Genomic DNA, 15,186 nt, shown 5'->3' with positions numbered 1-15,186 from the left:
GTTTGAGCTATGCCCTCAACCCTTTGAGTTTTTTTTTTAATTTTGCTTTTGAGACAGGGTCTTTCTATCTTTGCCCTGGCTGGCCTCGAACTCATGATCCTCCTACCTGTGTCCTGAGTAGCTGGAATTTCATACATGTACCACCATGCCCAACTAGATTAGCAATGTTAATAACAGAATTAATGTTAAACACTACTTTTATTTTTCTTAGTATGTTTAAACAATGTACCATCTGAATACCTATGCTGGCTTGATGGTTCTCCATGAATAAAAATGAAGATAAATTGATAAGAATATAAGATAAAGATGACAAACATCTTGCAAAATAGATTCTCTGAAAAAAATACTGGAGTTTTTTTTAATGGAAAAGTGAAAACTATGAGTACTTCATCCTGATAACAATACTTCAAACATCCTCAGAGAGAAAGAAATCAGAACAAAGAGATCAGATAATGTTAAGGAAGTAAAGAAAAAAAGCAAAAATTTTAGGAACAATGCCCCTCCTGGTCTTCAAAGGGACTGGAAGTACAATGGCAATAGAGTTTGCTTTTATTTAAAGGTTATAACTCTTACTCTGAAGATGGGAGAAAATACAGGATATAGAGTTGTGCAGTCAACATGGTAGCCCTTGGCCATATGCAGCAAGCAAGCACTGGAAATGTGACTAGTCTATGATGAGATACATGTAAGACTTGCCCTGGACTTTAAGGTTGGAGTACAAAAAATAGAATTCAAAATGTCTCATTATAAATATGTCATTACAGGTTGAAATGATAACATCTGAGCATATTGGTTTAAATAAACGCAGAATTATCAATGTAGCTCACAATCTGCTTTTGTTTGAGGATGCTGGTTTGTAGAAACCCTTGCAGAGAAGAGGAGATTAGAAAGAAATGTTGGTTTTCTCCATATTGTCATATTAAAAGCTTAAGGAGGCAAGAGGCTGACAAAGCTAACCGATATGTTAGCTTTGTCACTCATTCATTCATTTATTCATTCATTCATTTAATATTTGTCGAACTCATTGTGTGCAAGGTACTCAAGATACAGTCCTAAGCAAGTTGAACAAGAACTCATGGAGAATATGATTGAAGGAACACAGGCAGCTGTGGCCTTCCACTTTTCCTGGCAGTCCATAGTGCCACTAGGAAGGAAGCCAGGGAAAGGAGTCAGGCAAGGATTCAGAGGCTGCTGCTTGGGAGAAAAATGTGTTCACTAAAAATTTGGCATCTCACTCTGCAGCTGCTGGATAAGTAACACTTGGGAATCTGGATGACATGATCTGTTGACTAACCTATATAGTAAATAGAGACATAGTTTCATAGACTCATGCATCTTTTTTTTATCTTGAAGTCACATATTTTTTATAACTGAGTTTTGCCCTTAAGATATTTCTTAGTCTTATTCCAGTCTTCAAGAAAACTCAAGGAGAATAAAAATGACCCATTGAAATAAAACATATCTATTTCTATTCTTAGAAGAGGTAAAAGATGGTACTCATAGGCAAAACATGAACTTCTACAAGAAAGGAAAGATTAGGCAAAACCTAACTGAAATGATTTGACCCCTCTCATTAAGGAAGCTGTATTATTAGAAGACAGTGTTCCAGAATTATAGCAAAATATAGAGGAAAAGAGGTGAAACTGGGATACTTTACAAAGAGAGACAGTTTCTTTGTGATTTTCTTTCTTCAATTTCTATTATAAGACATTAGATTTTTTGAGGGGGGCGTGGTGCACTGGGCATTGAACCTAAGGCCTCACACTAGCTAGGCAAGTGCCCTATCACTTGGACCACACCCGTCTTTTTGCTTTCAATTTATTTTTTAGATAGGGTCTAAATCCTCCTATCTCTTCTCCTAAGTAGCTAGGATTAGCTATTCGATATGTGACATGCCCAGCATAAGATGCTAGAATTTTATTTATGTTTACATCACTGAATTTTTTTGAGACATCACTTCAGGTTCATGGTGATTGTCTTTTATATGCAATCATCAAAATAAGAATTATTTTGTTTACTTTTCTGGTTAACATATTTTCATTTAAATTCCTAAAACTAAAATAGTGTTTCTAATTTAATGAAATAGTTTCTCCTCTTCATTGGAAAGAACTATTAAAAATACTGAATAAAATATACTTCACTGAGCTCTCTATTCAAATTGCTTCTTAATTACCATTCCCTAACTGGTTATTTTTAATGGTACATGAGACTATGAAAACAGATAGACAGACAGACTGTCTCCTCAGGGAAGCTTTTCATAAATGAAAGAATCACATGAATAAATAAAGGATAACCTCCAGATCTACAGTTCACTTAGGCATTTGCATACTTGAATTGTATCATTTTAAGCATAGAATATATGTTCCAAGCATTCAGATCCTTTTCTTCTGTTAGGTCTTGGAAAGATTACTGTTCTTACAGAACCAACTATTGAGTAATTTCTTCCTAGTGACTTTGGTAACTGTTCTCAGTTAAAATAAATACATAAAACTTTCTATCTGTGGATAGAAAGATCATAGAAACTTTAATTTCAGCAATATTATTGTCTCACATAACAACACATTTATTCCATTATAAAATTATTTTTTCTGGTGGTTCCACATAAGGTAGCTTTTTCTGGCAGAAATACAAAACAACTGTATTAATATGTTGATTATTATCACATGCTTGGGTTAGAATCATTTGTGAGTGTAAGAAATTACAATTGTAAATTTGAGTTTCAGAGATTAAAAAATTAAAAATCTAGGGAAGAGAAATATAAAAGAGTTTATTATAAACAATGGTAATAATCATGCTTTTCATAATCTGATTAGAAATGATTAACCAAAGATACTTTTAACTTGCAAAAAGATTAAGATTATTCCATTCTACTTTATTGTGATCACTCTATAAAAACTTTAACATAAACAAAAGACCTTTTAACTCAAAATGAAGCAACTTTACTTATGTGGTGTACCAATTGAATTTCGGGCATTAGTTCTACATCTATATTCTCTACTTTCAGTTAACTACTGTATTTATTATTTAATAAATCTATGACTTAATGAATTTATTTATCACCATATATGTGATAATTTTTGAATAGATGAAAGCCACTCATATTTTTTAAAAAACTGTTTTTTGAATATCAGCTCTTGATTATCAAGTTACTTAGCACAGGCATTAAAAGAAAAATAATATTTGCTTTATAAAAAGGAGACACTTTTCTTTCATAAAAAGAAAATAAATTGGTCACAGTTATTCAAAATTACTGTGCAACTCAAAAGTCTTAGGGTTTTAGTAAAGGGTATTCTTCTCTTGTGTACCTGATTTTTTTTTTTTTGATATCTGAATTTATGTCAAATCTTATTTTTTCCTTAGTTTTTCCCCTTTGGTGTTGACCTTGAAATATCTAACTGTGGTTAAGTAATTTGTAACTAGGCTTGACTCTTGAATATCCATAAGTTTACTATGCGGAAAATTTGATGTAGCATGAAAATATGTAAAGAACATTGAATTTTAGTCAGAAGTCATCTCAAAATGTATGTCATTTAAAGGTAAATGGACTGGAGTGGGCATAGTTGTAGAGCACAGGCTAGCATGTGTGCAAAGCTCTGTATTTTTTACCTAGCACTAAAGAAACACAGTTTTTGAAAATGCAATATGTGTTTCATAAAGAGCAAGATGGCTCTTCTCAAAAGTAATGTCCATTCTGTACTCCATCTTGAAAGAGGAGCATTATAGACTTGCAACTCATTCCAGAATGAATAAAGGAAAGGAGAAGTTCTACCAGAGATGAACATAGAAGGAGTAGTATGGTGGTACCCAACTGGTTTTAATGAGCTGACAAATGTCAATTGTTCTAGATGGAACTATGGGATAGACCTGGGGATATTTGGGGAGATGCTATGAAAATACAAATTTGGGTGCATAATGAAGACTTTGTTTAGTAAGAGGTACTCAGAGGTGCAACTGCATTGTGAGCTGTTGCATATTCAGTAATACATAAGCATTCAAGAATGCTCCCTAAACTGGGTGTGCTGTCTCACATTTGTAATGCCTGCTACTCTAGAGGTGGCAACAAGAGAATCACAAGTTCAAGGCCAGCCCAAGCAAAGTTAGAGACTGTCTCAAAAACAAAAAACAGAAAAATAAAAACAAAGGACTTGGAGTGTAACTAGTGGTAGAACACTTGTCTAGCATGTGCAATTTACTAGGTTCGATCTCTAGTACCACAAAAAAAAAAAAAGCCTTTAATTAGGACTTCCTAGAAGGTATTAAAACATTATATAAGTGGTTAAACTGGAATTTAAGCTTCATTTTTTTTCTTGTAAGTTTTGATGATCTTTTTTCCCTTCTCTCCCAAGAGTTCTGTACATGCTTTCCATACATGAAACTTCCTAGTAAACACACACACACAAAGGAAGGGTATAGGTCTATCCAGAGTGTAGAATTATTTATGAGGCATTAATTAGGGAAAAGGCCATCGAGTTTCTCCTTTGGTGGAAGTCTGTAGTATTGAGTAATTCCTTAGATGTCATGTTCTTGTCACTGTTGGACAGTGAAAGTCGACATAAACCTGTGAAAAGTCGACATAAACACCAAGGAACTTATTATTAAAATAATAAGTGCTGTAAAGTGCCTTAACTACTATTTTCCAATAGTTACTTGAAAAAGAAAGTAACCTAGGACCAAAGACAAAGAGTGTGATTCTTTGCTTTCTCCCCTAATCCTCTCCTCAAACATATTTCTTAAATTTTAGCAAGAAATGTATCCTTGACTAGATATGCCTTCAAGAGGCAGGAGGCACTTGCTACTTACAAATAAGTCATTTTATGTTTTCCTTCCATTTCTATCTTTTTCTTTCTTTCTGAAAGCTTTTGACTACTCTGAGATCAGCTACTTAGATCATCTTAACATATAAGCTCTGTCCACTCAAAATCACTTCTGCTCTTCTGCTTCCTGCCCTCTCATACACCATACACTGCCAAGCAGCCTTAGAGAGTTTTTTAATATTTGCATTCAAATTTTGAACTGACATTTTCCCATTCCTATGTTATTAGAATCTGTGATTATTATAGTATACTTACAGCTGGTGGATAAAGTGCTTCTTACACATTCTCTTAAGTATAGCAAACACAGAATTCATTCAAGTTGAATGAAGTGCTGATAAACAATGCAATTGATTCACATCCAAAAAATATGCAATTTTTTTCCCTAAAACAGAAAAGGTGGGAATCTCCTGAACAGAAGGAACTAAAAGGATGTTGCAATTACTTGGTGTTCCTCCATGATGGAGACTTAAGGAGATATATATATATATATATACATACACACACACATATATACATACATATATATCATTATCACTTACTGATCTGTAAGATAAATATATATGTATATACACCTATGCATACATACAAAATTTCATTTCTTTATCTCAGCACATAGTAGAGCAATGTGTATTTTTCTTTTTAAATAAAAAATGAATATAATAGCAAAACACTCCTCTATTCTCAGTAACATTTTCCACTCAGATCAATTTGTGAAATATTGCATAGTAATAGATGATGCAATTTAATAATAAATGTAAAAGGTCCTTTAAGTGAATCTTTCTTAAGGAAAGATTCTCAAATACTAACAGTGGTAGGAGCAGCATAAACTTTTTGTCTTTCATAAAACCCACAAACAGAACAACTAGCAATCAAAATCATAAACTTATGAGCAACATGTACAACACAACTAACTGACAACTTATGGCCAAGATACAGCCTTAAACACAAGAGGTAATAACCACCCATAGCCCAAATCTGAATGTTGTCACCATCTGTGTGGGAGAAAAGGAAGGGAAGCCACAAAAATCATGCAGTTCCAAAGACAGGAAAACCACAAATTAGCCAATGGGTGGTGACCAGAAATCACAGCAGACCAAAGTGAGGGCAGCAGTAAGAAGAGGGAGGGGTAAGTACCAACTATAGTTGCAAATGAGTGCAGGGACCTTTGCAACATTTCCGCAGTAACTGGAGAAACATAGCCCAAGGAATTTTCAAAACTGGCTTCTCAGGGCCAACTTACAGGACAGTGCCTCACACTAGGAGAAAATGCTGAAAGTGGAATAAAAATTAAGTACTCCAGGAACAACAGAGATTAGAAAAAGAAGGTAGCTATAAAGATGGGGAAGAGAATAGAGTCAAGAAATACCTTGAAGCAAGCCATCATGCTTGTGCGTGTATGGTAGCCATCACTTAGTTATGTGTACTATGCATAAAGCACTCTTTTTAAGTGGTGTATATTTAAGGTATACATCATGATGTGTTACTATACATACACATCAAAAAACGATTGCTATAATGAAGCAACATATCCATGCATCACTTCCCATTATTACTTTTCTGTGTGATAAGAACACTTAAAATCTACTCTCATAGCCAATTTTATATAATACATTATTAGCTATAGTTCTCAAACTGTACATTAAACTCTCTAGATTTCTTTAACCTACCTAACTGCAATTTTGTATCATTTGACCTTGTCCTTCCCATGTCTTTCACTCTCTAACCTCTTCTCTGTTACCCACTGTTCTACTGTTTGTAAGCATTTTACTCTCTTTATCCCACATGTAAATAAGATCAGACAGTATTTGTCTTTCTATTTCACACAGCATATGAAATTATGACATTTCATGTAGCACAATGTCTTCCAGTTCATCCATGTCACAGATAGGAGGGTTTCTTTTTGAAATCTGATAACTAGTTCATTGTTAGTATATTTTTACCCATACATCTGTTGATGCATACTTCATTGTTTCCATATCTTGGCTATTGGAAATAATTTAAAAGCATTATTTTAAACAGTAGTCATTAGTTTCAACCAAAATGATATAAACATCAAGATTTACTGCAGAGATTCATTTATTTCCCATACTCTCTTTTCTGAGCAATTGTTGGTAAGTTTATCCAAATGATAAAAGGAAAAGAAAAAGAGCAAGTGATATCAATAATTAACAAACCATACTATCAGTCCCTGGATATTATGCCATTGCTTGTACAATAAAAGCAGGGTTTTTTTATATCTCAGTCATCTTCTTTTTTTATTTCTTTTCATTTTTAAAATGTTATGAATGGAATTACTTTCAGAACTATAACCTGCCTCACCTAATACCTTTACAGTTGTTTTTAGCATTCTTTATCATAGTGTGAATGAATTGTACCCTCAATGAAGCTTTTGTGGAAATTAAATGTATCTTTGTAATGGACAGTAGTGAACATCACTACAAGCTTTACATAAGAAATGATACAACACTCTTATTAGTCAGTTATAGCATTGCATCCGTCTGTAACTATCTCTGCAATTGATCCTCTAAGTCACATATCCGTTAGCTTTTATGTCCTGCCATGCTAACGCTATTCTGTTTCTCCTGTCAGGATCATAATTATCATTTTATTTCAGTCTTTAAAATTGATTTGACAAAAGATAGTACATATCCAAATCTGCAAAATAAAATAAATCATGTCTCTAAGATTTAAAAAAGGTAACCATTCTGGGTACCCATTTTTCAATGTAGAACCTTAAATAGGTAAAAAGTTTGCTATCATACTAATTTCACTTAAATGTACACAAATTGAAATTGTGAAAAAGTTGGTCATATAAGATGGTCTGTCTATTATTGCTCTAGTTTGACTAATAGGCATCACTTTACATCTTCAAATAAATAGTTTCCACTCCTAAATTTGATAGCATGAACGATCCCATTAGGTTGTTTCCTGATTGTGTGGTTAAAATGTTGGTAGAAGCCCACAGCTGCTGTACGCTAGAAACTGGTTTCCTATTTATTATCCTTAAGGTCACAGCTGGTAAGACCAAAACCTGCCAGCTCTCTTTGACTTCACTTAGAAACACATTGGTGTTCCTGACACAAATAACTTTATGAGAACAATTTCTTGAGGAATACAGCCAGTCTTATTGTTTTGGGGAACAGCACTAACTCACATTTGACTTTTACTGGAACATTTATGGCCAGAGAGTATTATCTTCTCCTTTAGCCCAGTCACTGCACAACAGTGAACTAGCTTGTTTTCACACCCACTGCAAATTCCTTTTCTTTAAAGTAAATTGCCTGTCTTAATAGAAAATTATTACTCAACTTTAGTAGAAAATAACCACTTGTGGCAATTGAGAACTCTTAGAACTGAGTTAGAAGATTGTATCAGTGTACATATAAGGGTGGTTGCTAAGTGCTGAATTTGGATCTTAATTGAGGGAATGAAATAGGGCTGATTCAAGAGCCATGTGAAGGAGGAAGATAGAATTTAACAATTTTCATTTGCATGAAGATTTGTGTCTGAAAGTGCTTTCCATCAAATATACTTAATTCTCACTATTACCCCATGAAGTTAGTAAATGTAGGCATTCTTACATCCCTGTTTTACAGATAAGGTGACTGAAATTCCAGGAAATTAAGCAATTTCTAACTCTTACAGATGGTTAGTGGTAAAGATGAGGAAAATGTCCTGACTATTGTACTGAATTTGTGAGATGAGGAAAAACGAATCAAAAATAACTCCAAAGTGTACAATCCAAGCAACTGGGAAATTAAATTTTCTAGTGATAGAAGCATCGGAAGACAAGTTTGTTTAAGAAAGAAAGCGAGAGGATGAATTTTTTGCATGTTTGGTTTGAGCTGATGGTCAAGTCATAACTGGGCCTCTTCACAAAATCAACTAAAGGAAAGGAATAGATGAGAGAACATGGAAATTATAATAGTGCAAGTTGATGTCCAAGAACCCTATGGAGAAGATAGAGATTAGTGAGCACACTGTAACATCTTAGGATATGCTAACATGTGATATTTATGAGCCAGAAGAGGGGACCAGCTAAAAGGAAAAGCAAAACATATGAATTAAAAAGAGTGCAAAACAGGAGACTATATCATCAAGTCAGCTATGGGAAAGGGTGAGGAGTGACGAAGTCAGGAGCAGTATAAAGTGATGTAGGGATGTCTGAGAAGAAAAGGTATAAAAGTATTCACTTGACAATCAGACCTTTGGTAACTTGAATTAATTCAGTTTTAAGAAAGAGAGCAGGTACCATATTTGATGGAGTAAAAATAGTTTTGTAATGTAGAAGCGCAGCATTCAAACACTCAAGACAGATACTGAGCTACAAAGAGACATCAGATAAAGGATTTTATTTCTAATGTTGAATGTAGGCATCAGGTAAGGAAACAGTAGACAGGAGTATGTTGGGTGCTTGTGAAGGAGCAGAGACAGGGTTATAGGGCAAGAAAAGTGATCAAGTGTGCACCAGAGAAGGATGAGAAGGAAACATGAGTAGGTGTGAAGACACCGAGAGGGCATGGATCAGCATCCTCTTACGTCTTAATCTTTGTAGAAATGGGCGGTGAAGTAGAAAATCAAGGAACAGCTGCAGGAGATTGGATGCTGGATAAAGAAGAGGTGGAGTTTGGACACATGGAAAGTGGTGGAGGGGGTGAATTCAAGTATGACATATTGTGTACATTTTGTAAATAGCGTGATATACCCCCACCCAGCACAACAATAATTAAAAAAAAGATAACAAATATTCCACAACGGAATGAGTACACTGACTCGCCATTTGAGCACAGCTCTTTGGGGCTGGGTTAACCTGACTGTGTAACTTTTTTTTTTTTGCACCAGCTGCAGCTGCTTATGATCTGGAATAAAAAATATAGGAGATGAGGATTTTTATGAGGGTAGGGGGAACTTATTCAGAGTTGATCGTCAGATTGATTGAAGAGGCCTTTGGACTGATAAGATGTGAGGCTGAGGGAATTTGAGAGACTAAAGAGAGCCAATGCTGTATAATCCAAAGGATTTAGAACAGTGCAATGGCATGTGATGGCAGATCCTGGAGGTGGCTGTTTTGAGGTGATGTAGAATGAAAGATCACAGAAAGATGGAAGTGGATATTTTCAAACAATTCAAGAGGAACCCTGAAGTAATGAGTATTAATGTCATTAAAGTTATGGCAGGAGGTAAAGTAGAGAATGAAATCAAAACAAGTCACACAAAACCAGTGGCTGACATCATCTAAAGACCAGGAATGAGTCCTGTGAGTTGTCTTCTGGGAGCATCAATGGCAAGTTTCTTTCTCCTTTGTCTTAGTAGACATTTTCCCATAGAACCATCTCTGATGACTCAAATCCTAGGTCTTTTTCCTTGAAACTCATAGCATGTATTGTTAAATGTTTTCAGTGGATTCTTGATCTTATACTGAGTCTCAAGTTTCATTTGTATTTTTACGTAGTACTATCAGATAGCACCTGTTTAAGCTTTTAAATGTAAGTATATGACTTGCCCTAATATATTTGCCTTAAGTGTAGCACTTTGTTTGCCATATAAGTATATAAATAGTAACTTTATTGGCTGACTGAATGCAGTAATAGTCGTATCACCAATCACTGTCAGTTTGGACAACAAAGTTGCCTATAATGGATGAAAGTCAAAAGGATAGCTTGTCATTCAAGAATGTATATGTTATGCTACAGAATTAAGATACATGCAAATGAACACAAGCGTTTATTGTGAGTCTTGTGTGTAGCACTTTCCTAGCTATGGTAGACCAAAATGTTCTGCTTCAAGTACAGGTGGTAAGAGGGTGCATTGTCTATAAAGCATGGAATAATTACAATAAAATTAACTAAAATAAAATTGGCTTAATTATCACCATAGGCTAGAAATTCTAAATTGTGTTAGTGATAAAATATTCCTCCCTAAAAAATTTTGGAGGATCTAAGCGCTGCAGGGTGGATTTCACTACTGTTGAGTTTTACTGACATAATATATATGTAAGTTTCAATTTAACACAGTTTAATTATTTATCCTTTGGAAAACATTTTTTTCTACATGGGTGTCAATTCTGGAAACCTCCAGTTACACACTTGTCCCCTGACAGTGAACTCAGCTAAGTACTTTAAAGAATAAGTTCCCAAATTGGAATCTTTGGCACTTGTTTGAGGTACAGTGGTGTATCTAGTCCACGTAATATTTCACATATCTTTTTAAAACAGTACACTCAAAACATAATAGCAGGGTGGTTGTAAATATGAAGATACAGAACTTAAAGAACTTCAGTTCTGTCATTGTAAAAACAAATCATTCTGTGCACCCAAGTTTGCTCCTTTGACAATATTCCTTCATGTGTCTTTGTTTTTCTCCCCATACCACCACTTTTTTGTTTAACAGAAACTACATATTCACTCCATTTTCCCATTTTTCAAGGCAATATTTATTTTATTTTTCATTTCTTCCAGGATGCTTAAATCAATGAATTTCAGAGAAAAACTTTTAGTTGCATCTCTTTTTTTCTTTGGCCGTTATTGTTCTTCATGTTTTGTGATTGTTACTGAAAATAACACAGATGTTTCAAAAAGGATCACTCCAAGTGTCAAATATCTTCAGTGCCCCATTGCTGAGGATATTTCAGAGTTTAACAGAATATGACATTTAGCTTCTAGGATATTTAGAGAGAACAGGATAATATACATATACATGTACGCAACTACATAAGGAACCACATATATACAAGAATAAGACAAGAAATATTGGTAAAATACTAGGAAATGTCTGAAACAATACAGTAGAATAAGTAGTTTCTAATCTGTAGATGGGGCTCTGGAAAGTTTTCCTGGAAATTCTGTGACACTATACATGTTTGTCTAAGTAAAAATGATGAAATAAGTGGCATTTAAGATTGAGTGAGAACCCTAGGCAAAGTCTCAGAGTCAAAATAATGATCTAAGGACAGGAAACTGAGAGAAGACCATGGTTGGTTCTCATCCCCCACTTTACTCACTGGTTTACTAAGGAACTTTTCAAAAATATACTTGCCCAGGCCCTACCTGGAGATTCTGAGATAGGTTGCCTGGATAGCCCTCAACATCAGTTTATGTTTTTGTTTTAATCTCTTAAGGTAATTGTATTTTCAGTCAACTCTGAGAACCACCAGTCAGTGAAACAAATTAATCTACCTTAAGTGTTTGAGATGTATGAGTAAAAAGAATTTCTTCCCATATTAAATAGTCTGTACTTAGCAGACAGTGGAAAGTCATGTACTTTGTACTTTGAATACTTTATCTTTTAGAAAATCGAGTGAATTATATGAATTCTTTTGTTGTTGTTGATCCCATTAGATTGTTGCTTTGTATTGTCTGCTTTGAGATACTTTTCATTTTGGACTTGTGTCAATCCTGGTTATAAATAGTACTTCAGGATTATCTATAGGATAATTCTAGGATGAAGGCAACTTCCATAAGAGGAAGACCCAAAATAAGACAACCAGAAAAAGTACAAAAGAACACCCAAGCTTCATTAGAATTTATAGCTGTACAAGGAGATATACAAAACATTATGTTACTCTTTTTTAAATTTAGGATTCATAGTACAAGGGGGTTTCATCTAAAATTTCCATATATGCATGCAGTGTATTTTTAGCAAATTCATCCCCTCTATATATTCCCTTAACCCCCCTCTTTTCCTTAAAAAATATTTGGTGGATTTCTTTATGCTATCTCCATACATATATGTAACACATTTTGATCCTCTTCACACCCCAGTACCATTTTTAAGAAAAAAGTGATGAATAATGCATGAAGCAGACACTGCCACTAACACAAACAGAAGCAGTTTATTTTAATTAGACTGCAAGTTTTTGCTGGACAGGGCCCAAAGCCATTGTCTTTCCCTGTAGATAGGGTTGCCAAATAAAACACAGGACACTTAGATACATTTAAATTTTTTTTTAAATGTGTCATTTTTTTTTAATGTGTCCCACTAAACCAGAATCTGTGAACAGGAAGATCTCTTGTAATTTGCATGCATGGTTAAGCTCAAAAAATGCAGATTTAGTTCCATAGCTTGCACTCATGCTTTAAGAAAGCATTCATAACCAGGCACTGGTGGCTCACATTTATAATCCCAGCTACTCGGGAGGCAAGGATCAGGAGGACTGAGGTTCATAGCCAGCACAGGAAAATAGTTCTGGAGATCCTATCTCGAAAACACCCATCACAAAACAAGGCTGGTGGAGTGGCTCAAGGTGTAGGCCCTGAGTTGAAACCCCAGTACCGCAAAAAATAAAAAAGAAAGAAAGAAAGCATTCATATTCTCCCTCAGGGATGGGGGCATGTGTAAACAAGAGTGTCACCACCACATTGAAGGAGACTTACCCTGAGTGCCTCTGTTTGGCCTTCCAAGCAAGGTTGTAGCAGAAAAAAAGAGTTTATGGTTTTAAAAAAATTTTTAAAGAAAAAATTTGAAGAAAATGGGACTTAGTTTATTACCTTCTGCAGATGAGAAAACTGAATAACAAGTAAGACATACGACTTTGCCCAAGTTCTGTGCTGGGAGGTGACCCCAGCCTCTGTCCATTTCCTCCCTATTCAGGAGAAAAGAACGTAAAATAGCAGAAATTTCTAATCAGATGCTTGTCAAGTGCCATCATGCATTGCAAGTGTCTTCTGGCTGGGCCTTAAATTTCAAAATTGTCCCTGTTATTTCACCATGCATGCCTATAACTTTCTTTCAAGGGCTCAATAATTCACAAAGCCCTTTCTGTTTGCTGTATGCACCAGAAGACAGATCTCCAGCTGCAGTTTTGTGTACACTGCTAGCTGAGGGTACCCTACAGGTTTGTTTGTGGATATTTCAGCTAATTATCTTGCCATGGATCATTGAGACTGATCTGGATGACTGTTCAATTAATAGCACTGAAGGAGTAATTAGGGAGAATTCCTGCTTGCATGGTCTACCCCAGTGCCAACATATCACTGTGAACATTTTCTTCTGATTGTCATTAATCACATAAATAATCCTCAGAAATGAAATTAAAGATCACCCCTGCATTATGCCCCATAATGTTTTCAAGCATTACATCCTGTGTCTGTGCAATAAATTAACATTACAGTCTGGTTTAAATAGTGCAATTTTCATCATACTTCCTGCTACATGAGCCAGTGACCCTGTGGCCTCTATCAGTTTCTGTAACAATCTGAATGAGCCATTCTAAAAAGACCACAGATTTGGAAATGTCTAAGCCTCAAGAAAAAAGTGAAGTATATCCCTTCCTTAAAATGCCAGGTTGAACTGTCACACTTGCAAGTTCATGGCAAGCCAGAATAATGCCCAAGATTTTAGACCCTCTGCCCAAGCTGCTCCTGGTCCACTGGGTAGATAACTAACATGATAGCACCAACATTAAAAAGCTTTCTAAGAGAATTAAATATGCAGACATTCTGTCAAAGTCGTAGTTGCCTACTATTTTCATTTATACAGATATTTCTGAATGACTGCGTATTGACACAGAAAGGCAATTTCAGTTTGGACTAATTTGTATAATTTCCCCTTGAATTTAGGAATTCTAAAATAAATAGAATGAAGCCAATAATCAGAAGTGTACAACACAGAGAGTTTGTTGTTTGGTTCCTTTAATTATGATCTCCCTGAATTTAAAGTCAATTATCTCAGGCAAGCAAGAATAAAGAACCTGGAGCAGATTAACTATCATTTTAAAGATGAGAAGACAAAGACTTAGATCAAATGATTTATTCACAATTATAAAATTATTTTGTGATATGAGATGACATTGCCTGCTTTGTTGTGAATATATTCCAGAAAGAAAGTAGAATTTTCATTACAATTTATTTGGCATTTTTAGAACTAAGATTAGAATGTCAAGAAATTGTAAAATAAGACCAAAACTTCAAAATTCCAGCTGCATAACATTTACTAGTTCTCATTGTAAGGTGAGTATCCCTGACTAAAAATACCTGCCATCAGAAGTGTTTCATAATTTGGATTTGGTTTTGGGTTTGGAAATATTTGTATATACATAATGAGATATCTTGGGAAAGAGACCCAAGTCCAAACACAAAATTCATTTGTGTCATATATACCTTATACACATAACCCGGAGGTAACTTTGTAAAATGTTTTTAATAATTTTCTTAAATGGCAGGCATTCCAAGCACACAATGCTATAGAGACAGCATATAAAATTATTAGTAGGCAAATTGTATTTACGTGAGTGGTATTTTTCCAGAATGCAGAGCTAATACTCATTCCTACTCCATGTGAAAAACTTCTCCCACTGCTATTAATCACTGACATTGGCAAGTCTAGAAAGACACCAAGTGCCAGAATACGTACACTGATGTTTAACCTTCTTCGC

At 34.8% G+C, this 15,186-nt stretch overlaps 1 protein-coding gene across 1 annotated transcript in view; it reads left to right on the top strand.

Annotated features, from left to right (window-relative positions):
* Plxdc2 (plexin domain containing 2) overlaps positions 1–15,186 on the top strand; it is a 407,828-nt gene that overhangs the window by 381,608 nt on the left and 11,034 nt on the right. The gene's annotated exons all lie outside the window — the stretch shown is intronic.

This window comes from Castor canadensis, chromosome 15 (genome assembly GCF_047511655.1).
Source record: "Castor canadensis chromosome 15, mCasCan1.hap1v2, whole genome shotgun sequence".
Lineage (NCBI taxonomy): Eukaryota > Metazoa > Chordata > Mammalia > Rodentia > Castoridae > Castor > Castor canadensis.
This window is presented reverse-complemented; position numbering and strand designations above follow the sequence as displayed.